At 32.0% G+C, this 7,644-nt stretch overlaps 1 long non-coding RNA gene and 1 pseudogene across 1 annotated transcript; both read left to right on the top strand.

Moving 5' to 3' along the window:
* The first annotated feature begins 303 nt into the window (after positions 1-303).
* LOC120069822 (seed lectin pseudogene) lies at positions 304-2,029 on the top strand (annotated as a pseudogene).
* A 1,164-nt stretch (positions 2,030-3,193) lies between these two features.
* On the top strand, positions 3,194-7,324 carry LOC120069832 (uncharacterized). Its single transcript, XR_016532425.1, has 4 exons — positions 3,194-3,333; positions 4,111-4,661; positions 5,984-6,787; positions 7,058-7,324. It is a non-coding gene; the product is annotated as an uncharacterized LOC120069832 (long non-coding RNA).
* The last annotated feature ends 320 nt before the right edge of the window (positions 7,325-7,644 follow it).

Below are 7,644 nucleotides of genomic sequence, written 5' to 3'. Positions count from 1 at the left end.
TTCATAATTTTATCAATTTAAACCCTCCATTTAAAAGGTTTAATTTGATATTATTATAAAATTATATATATATATATATATATATATATATATATATATATATTTTTTTTCTAATAACTTTATAATAAGGTTTTTTTGGTAAATAAAAATTAAAAAAAATTATGAAACCCGAAAATAAAAAAAATGGTTTGAGACATTTTAAAAAATATATCTAAAGTGGAGTCCATTTCTCATAATTTCTCTTTCCAAACATGGTTCACTCACTCATGAAACTTGTATAAAAACCATGGTCGATGCCTTCTTCCACAAGAATTAATTGATACACAAAATGAGATCTTTAGTGCTTTACATTGTTGTTTTTCTTTCTCTTGCAACTTGCACCATTGAAGGCAACCAACTCTCTTTGTCATCATTGGATTCATATGCCAATGATTACAAACACTTCATTCAAGCAATAAGAGATTCTCTCACTCAAAATACCTATCAGTTGTATGGTATACCTGTCTTGAAAAAGGTAGTTCCTCCTTTTGAACGTTTCACCACCTTTACCCTCACCAATGAAATTGATGAAACTATCACTCTTGCAATAGACAAGGTAAATCTCGGAGTTGTAGGATATCTTTCAAACAACATTTCCTATATGTTTCTTAATGCTCCAAGAGAAGCTTTTCGAGTCGTCTTCCCGTCGACTTGTCGAGTCATTCTTGATTTCGATAGCGATTATAAATCCATTGAAATTGCAGCTAGTACTACAAGACAAGAAATTGTTCTTGGATTTGATCCTATGGATGTAGCCATCTCCACCTTATTTCACTATCAAGAAAATTCCATCCCTAAAGCATTTCTTGTCATCCTTCAAATGGTAATAGAAGGATTAAAATTCAAGTTCATTGAGCAAAGTGTTTTCATGAGCTTAAAATATCGTTACAACTTCAAACCTAGTCTTGCAATTGTTAGCTTACAAGACAATTGGGTAAGACTTTCTTCACAAATCCAAGCATCTTCATCACTACAAGGATTATTTGGAGAAGTTATTGAGCTTTATGATTCGAATGATAAAATCATTCGAGTGGATGCCATTGATTATCCAATCATACTCACTAACATTGCCATGCAACTTTATCATTGCAATGTTAGTACAAATATCATAAAGATGACGGTCCAAAATGATTCATGCTATATACAATCACACTCTACACGTATTAGTGGGAGAGCAGGACTTTGTGCTGATGTAAAAAACGGATTTTCTAATGATGGAAATCCTATCATTCTGTACCCATGTGGACAACAAGCGAACCAAAACTGGACATTTCAAAGAGATGGGACAATTCAATCATTAGGAAAGTGCTTAACTTTTAATGACACAAACTTTGTTGTTATTTATAATTGTAGTAAAGTTGCACCAAGCACTATCAAATGGAAAGTTTCAATTGATGGGACAATCAGCCATCCTAGTTCTGGGCTTGTCTTAACAGCAAATTCACCAGCAGCAAACACCAAATTGAAAATGGAAGCCAATACACAAACTTTTAGCCAATGTTGGAGGGTTGGAAATTACATTGAACCAATTGTAGGTTCAATTATAGGGTTTTATGGGGTTTGTTTAGAGGCAACAAATGACAACACAAACTTGAAGTTGGCAGATTGTGTGAAGAACAAGAGACAGCAATATTGGGCTCTTTATGGTGATGGAACTATAAGAGTAAATAGTAGTCGCAATTTGTGTGTGTCTTCTTCTTCCTCAGATTGCATACCAGGTCGGGTCGTTACTGTTCTTAAGTGCAATGGAGGATCAAACCAACGTTGGTATTTCAATGTTAATGGCTCAATCATGAACCCTAAATGTGGGATGGGGATGGATGTTGATACACGTTGGAATGATATTATTTTGTATCCTAAAACGGGTGAAGCTACTCAACAATGGTACTTATTCTACTAAGTTTTTGGTTGTCATATCCACACATGATATGTTGAGTATATGTATTGTATGATCTAATAAATAATAAGTGTGGATTACTCTTAAGGGGTATTTGTCATTTGTTATATATTTTATGGTATAGTAAATTTGAAAGTTCAAGGTTAAGGCAAAATCAAGCATAGTTGTATGATACTATTAGAAAAATTAGCACTTAGTGTGTTGTCACAAGAACCATGCCTTCAGAACTGAACTGATAGTAAATTTAATTATATATCATCTAATACTTTCCCTTATTTGTTGGTTTAAATTAAAATATGTAGAAGAACTAAACAAGTAGAAATCAATATTAATTAAGGAGAAAACAAAATTAGAAACATCTGAACATAGGACCTCTTGAACCAACCTGTTCTGATACTATCTTAAATCGACAGTTGACATAAAAGCTTAAATTGATAGATGAAGGTAAATTTAATTATATATCATCTAACAAAAATTGCTACTTCGAAACCCTAAACCTTCCAGCAAAACAATGGAAGATGAAGAAGAGAAGAGAATGCAATCAACAACACACAAAGCTATATGAAGATTGCCAAGGATTTCATTTTTAGAAATGCAGAGAGAAACAATATAGCTGGATAATTGTTCTACCTCACTCTCCCTCTCACACAATACATTCAATTATGTTCTTCCTATAATTCTTGAGTTATTCTTTCTTATACACATAACAAAAAGAGTCTTAGATAGAAGTTTGTTGTAGCTTAGGTATGTTATAGAAATTATCTAACTAAATTGTTTTCCTTCTTAACAACTTCAGACAGCTCAATCTCGGGCAAGTGAATTTACTTCAGCAGATTTTAATAGATACCAATTACTGTAACATAGAACTATGGTTTGGTCCTTGCCATGTGTTGTTTTATTGATAGTTTAATTCCAAGTTTGCTTAATCCCTTATGACATCAGCTGAAAAAAGTTTCTCGCTCTCACGTGACATCTGACAAAATTTTGTTAGCGTCACATGCTTCAAGTTATTTTTGGGCCGTTTGAATTGATTCGAGGAAAAAGTGTTTTTCAAAAAACTAATTTTTATACACTTTTGACAAAAATGATTGAAAATGCACGGTTGCAAAACACTTCAATGTTTTTTTACAATAACTTATCTTTTAAATTAAACACTTACAAATCCATTCTAATAACTCATAAGATTGGATTATTCCTCTATGTGTTGAAACAAAAGCTGAAGGGCGAGGAGAGAAAAATACCAGAAAGGGGGTGTGCTCTGTATTGGCCAAGAGTTTTGATATTCTTTATCATTCTCTCAGGGATTGAAATGACTGGAGAGAGCTCGGAGAGTGAATTTGAGAGAGACAAGAGCTTCATTGCTGAGGATGGAGCTGATTAGTATTTGAATCTTCAAGGTGGTAAACACTCATTCATTCCGTTTAGCTCTTCTTATTTATGGTGTAAATGGCTGCAGAATAAACTCAATAACATTGTATTGACTACAGTAGACGCAGATTATTTATGGTCAAACCATCATAATTGCTGGGTTTTCTTCTTCTATTCTTACTATTCTAATTTATTCGAGTAAGTTTTGTATATTTATGTGGAAATTGTCACTTCTCATTGGTTATTCTTGATCGATCAAATGAGTATGAGTGATGAAATTTAGAATAGATGTAGTCTAAGTGTAAGTATACACTATCGATGAAGTAATAATCCTTGGAGTATTCCAAGTTGTGGTTTAGATAGTGAGTCGGTAGAGGTTTTGCTTGAAAGTAGTAAATAAATATAGACGAACTATTGGGATTTTGCTCTAAAGCCTCGTAGTTAATTAATTATTTAATATAATATTTAGTTTAATTATTAAATATATGCAACAATAAATTATCTATTACAGTAAAAAAAAACAAGGTTTTGAAACTTGAACAGTCACTACAAGAATTTTGGGCTTTAATGTCGGTTGAAAAAAGTGAAATCGGATGTATAATGTTGGCTGTAAAAAAAACAGATCTTTAATGTCAGTTTAAACCGACATTGAAGATGGTTACAATGTCGGTTTAAAACCGACATTAAAGGCCTCTCATTTATTTTTTTTTTAACTTTATTAAAAATCCATTTCAAATGAAATCTTCTCTCCTTTCACTTCTCTCTTACCAAACCTTCTCTTACCAAACCCTATCTTCTCTCCTTAGCTTGGTCGTGCACATCACTTCCCTAGGTTGTCGTCACTAGTGTTGTTTGGATCTCCATCGTCGTCGGCTTCTTCCGGTGGTGGGTCATCGTCGTGGATGTTCTCCGATTGTTTTTCAGTTGGTTTTCGTCGGCGCCTGGGTGTTCTTCGCCGATGCGTGGGTGTTCTCCGTTATTTTTCGCCGGCGCATGGGTGTTCTTTGTGTGGGTGTTCTCTATTGTTCTTCGCATGTTCTTCTGGTAGTTGTTCGTCGTGGTTGGGCGTTGTTCTTCCGGTTGTTCGTCGTGGTTGAGCGTTGTTCTCCAGGTGTTCGTTGGTTGGTTTTTCGATGGTTGTTCGTCGTGGTTGTTCTTCCGGTGGGTCAGCTCGCCATTCATCCAGCTGGTTCTGGTCATAGAGGTGGGTCACTGACATCATGGTCAACTCTCCGTTTGTCAGATCTGCCGTCTCAACTCTGTTTGCAAGGTCTGATGCCCACCGGCGTTCAAATCTTCGAGCTCCAGTTTAGATCTCTTCAAGTTTGTGGGTTGTTTAAGTTGTTTGCTCGGAAAGGTAAAATTTTATTTTCATATGAATTTTCAATTTAGTAATTTAAAGCTATCTCATGCATTTTATTTTTATTTTAATGATTAAGCTTATTGAAATTGTAAAATGTTGGAATTAAATAAGTTGAAGTATATATACTTGGTTGGTAATCTTGCTTGGTGTGGTTCAAGTGCATATCAAAATCATTTTCTTTCAATTATATGTAAACTAACTTGGTCTTACTTGGTTGATAAAGCTTGATTGGTGTGGTTCAAGTGTTATTTCGTTAATTTTATGTTTTGTTTTAATGATTAAGCTTCTTGAAATTTGTTAATGTTGGAATGAAATTAGTTCAAAAATATATACCCAGTTGATAATCCTGCTTAGTGTGGTTCAAGTATATATTAAAATAATTTTCTTTCAATTATATATAAACTAATTTGGTCTTATTTGGTTGATTAAGTTTGATTGATGTAGTTCAAGTGTTATTTCTTTAATTTGATGTTTTGTTCCAATGATTAAGCTTCTTGAAATTTGTTAATGTTGGAATGAAATTAGTTGAAAAATATGTACTTGGTTGATAGTCTTGCTTGGTGTAGTTCAAGTATAAATCAAAATCCTTTTCTTTCAATTATATATAAACTAATTTGGTCTTACTTGGATGATTAAGTTTGATTGGTATGGTCCAAGTGTTATTTCATTAATTTTATGTTTTGTTCTAATGATTAAGCTTCTTGAAATTTTGAAATGTTGGAATTAAATTAGTTGAAGAATATATACCTTGGTTGGTAGTCTTACTTGGTATGGTTCAAGTGTATATCAAAATCCTTTTCTTTCAATTATATATAAACTAACTTGGTCTTACTTGGTTGATTAAGCTTGATTGGTGTGGTTCAAGTGTTATTTCATTAATTTTATCTTTGTTCCAATGATTAAGCTTCTTGAAATTTGTTAATGTTTGAATGAAATTAGTTCCAAAACATGTACTTGGTTGATGGTCTTGCTTGGTGTGGTTCAAGTGTATATCATAACCAATTTGTTAATGTTTTTAGGTCTTATTGTTGATTATGGTTAAACTTACAAGCTTACAGTTACGTAATTTTCTCTTGTTATTGTTTGTCTTTTTTGTAGATTAAGTTGCATATTTTACAATCATGGATAAGTCATGGATGAAAATGAATAGAATGTCAGTTGAGTATGGTTTAGGGGTTGAGATGTTTATCAAAAATGGTCTAAATTATTCAAATATACCGAATGTCAGGAGTTGTCCATGTTTGAAGTGTGTGAATGCAAATACTCTAAATGTAAACACAATAAGAGATCACTTATTTTTTAATTGGTTATGGTAGGACCATTCAACAATTAAGAGCTTCGGCCACTCCTCCAAATATACACACCAATGGTACCATCAAACTCTTGAATGGACATGCCATGCATAACATGAACGATGTAGACATGATCCGTATCAATTTGAATGAGCATATATTTGGAAGAGACAAATTTGTTTATTTAGCCGCGATGATCTGATCCAATATTGCAATATGGTTGAAATAGGTTACATGTGTGTTTTGACATACATTGCGTAAGTATTACTCATCTAGATTCACTCGTGTATATTTTGTTCCATGTTTAAATAATAACTTTTACTTTGTTTAGATATCTTTGGGATGAATGTGGTCGTGATATTACGAAGAATTTTTTTATAATTGATCAAGAAAGAATATCGCCACATGTGAAGTCTAAAGATATTCAAACTAGAAATTTAGCCAACCAACTAGAATTAGCTAATTTGGACCAATTAGTTCTTATTCCATATAACACAGGGTAAGTAAATACAAGTTCTTTAGTTATTTTTAATTTGCATTATATGTGTGCTAATATTTTAAAATTGTTGCTTATTATAGTTATCATTGGATATTGATTGTAATCAATCTACAAGAAAATTGTGTTTATGTTTTGGACTCTATTCGAAGTAAAGTTCAAGAGCATTTTCATGGAGTTATAAATATGTAAGTGTAATTGAACTTTCTTAACTCTTAATTGAAGTATTTATGTTTAACTAACGTTTTAAAACTATTTAGTGGATTGAAAACATTGCAAGCCAAGCACGATCTCCAACACAATCGGTCTTCTCCAAAATGGAAACTATAAAGGTAAATTTGCATTAATTTTTTAACAATTCATATTCATTCAAACATAAGAATAATTGTTTTCAACTTCTTTATATGCAGTGCCCCCGTCAATTAGATTCTGTAGGATGCATGTATTATGTGCAAAAATATATACACGAAATAGTGCATAATCCTACTACTCCCATTACTAGCCTCGTACATAAATTATTTATTTTTTATATACTAGCTTTAATTTAATAAATGATGTAAACTTATGTTGAGTTTATCTTTTTTTTTTTTTTCTTTTTGTAGTTCAATACAAAAAATGCATACCCAAGGAGAGATTGGTGTAATTCGAACCCAAGGGACAAATTTTATTGATCGATTTGCGTAAGGATGTACTTTTTTTTTTTTTTTTTTTGGTCTCAATAGAATGTAAATCCTAGCTTAGAATGAATCTTGATGAGTTTTGAGTAAAATATGCAAGTTTAGAATGAATCCGAAGTACTAATCGTTGGTTTGTGGATAGACGAATTGTTATCTAACCATGATCTGTTTATTGGAAGATTATGTATAATTTTTTTGTTTATGGGGTATTTGGTGTAAGCATTCATGGAAGTACTAATTGATATTTATAAATGAGAGAGAAATGATTATTAAAGAGGTGGTTGATAATTATAATTATTGTTCTATGAAAGTATGTTATCGATATACAAATGTTGATTAGTGTGTTTATTTCATATTTGATGAGTACTTATAGAATGGATTGGAAATATTAATTCTTATTTATGGATAAATTATTATAGAAGTGTGCTTCATTGCAGGTAACTTTGTATTTAGTTTTGTGGTTGAGTGTATTGTTCTGTCTATTGTTATATTTTCAGGTTTGAGTTTAGTGA

The sequence above is a fragment of the Benincasa hispida genome, chromosome 9, assembly GCF_027475165.1.
Source record: "Benincasa hispida cultivar pf3 chromosome 9, pf3_genome.v1.1, whole genome shotgun sequence".
Taxonomy (NCBI): domain Eukaryota; kingdom Viridiplantae; phylum Streptophyta; class Magnoliopsida; order Cucurbitales; family Cucurbitaceae; genus Benincasa; species Benincasa hispida.
The sequence above is the reverse complement of the archived record's forward strand: the minus strand, read 5'-3'. Positions and strand labels throughout refer to the sequence as shown.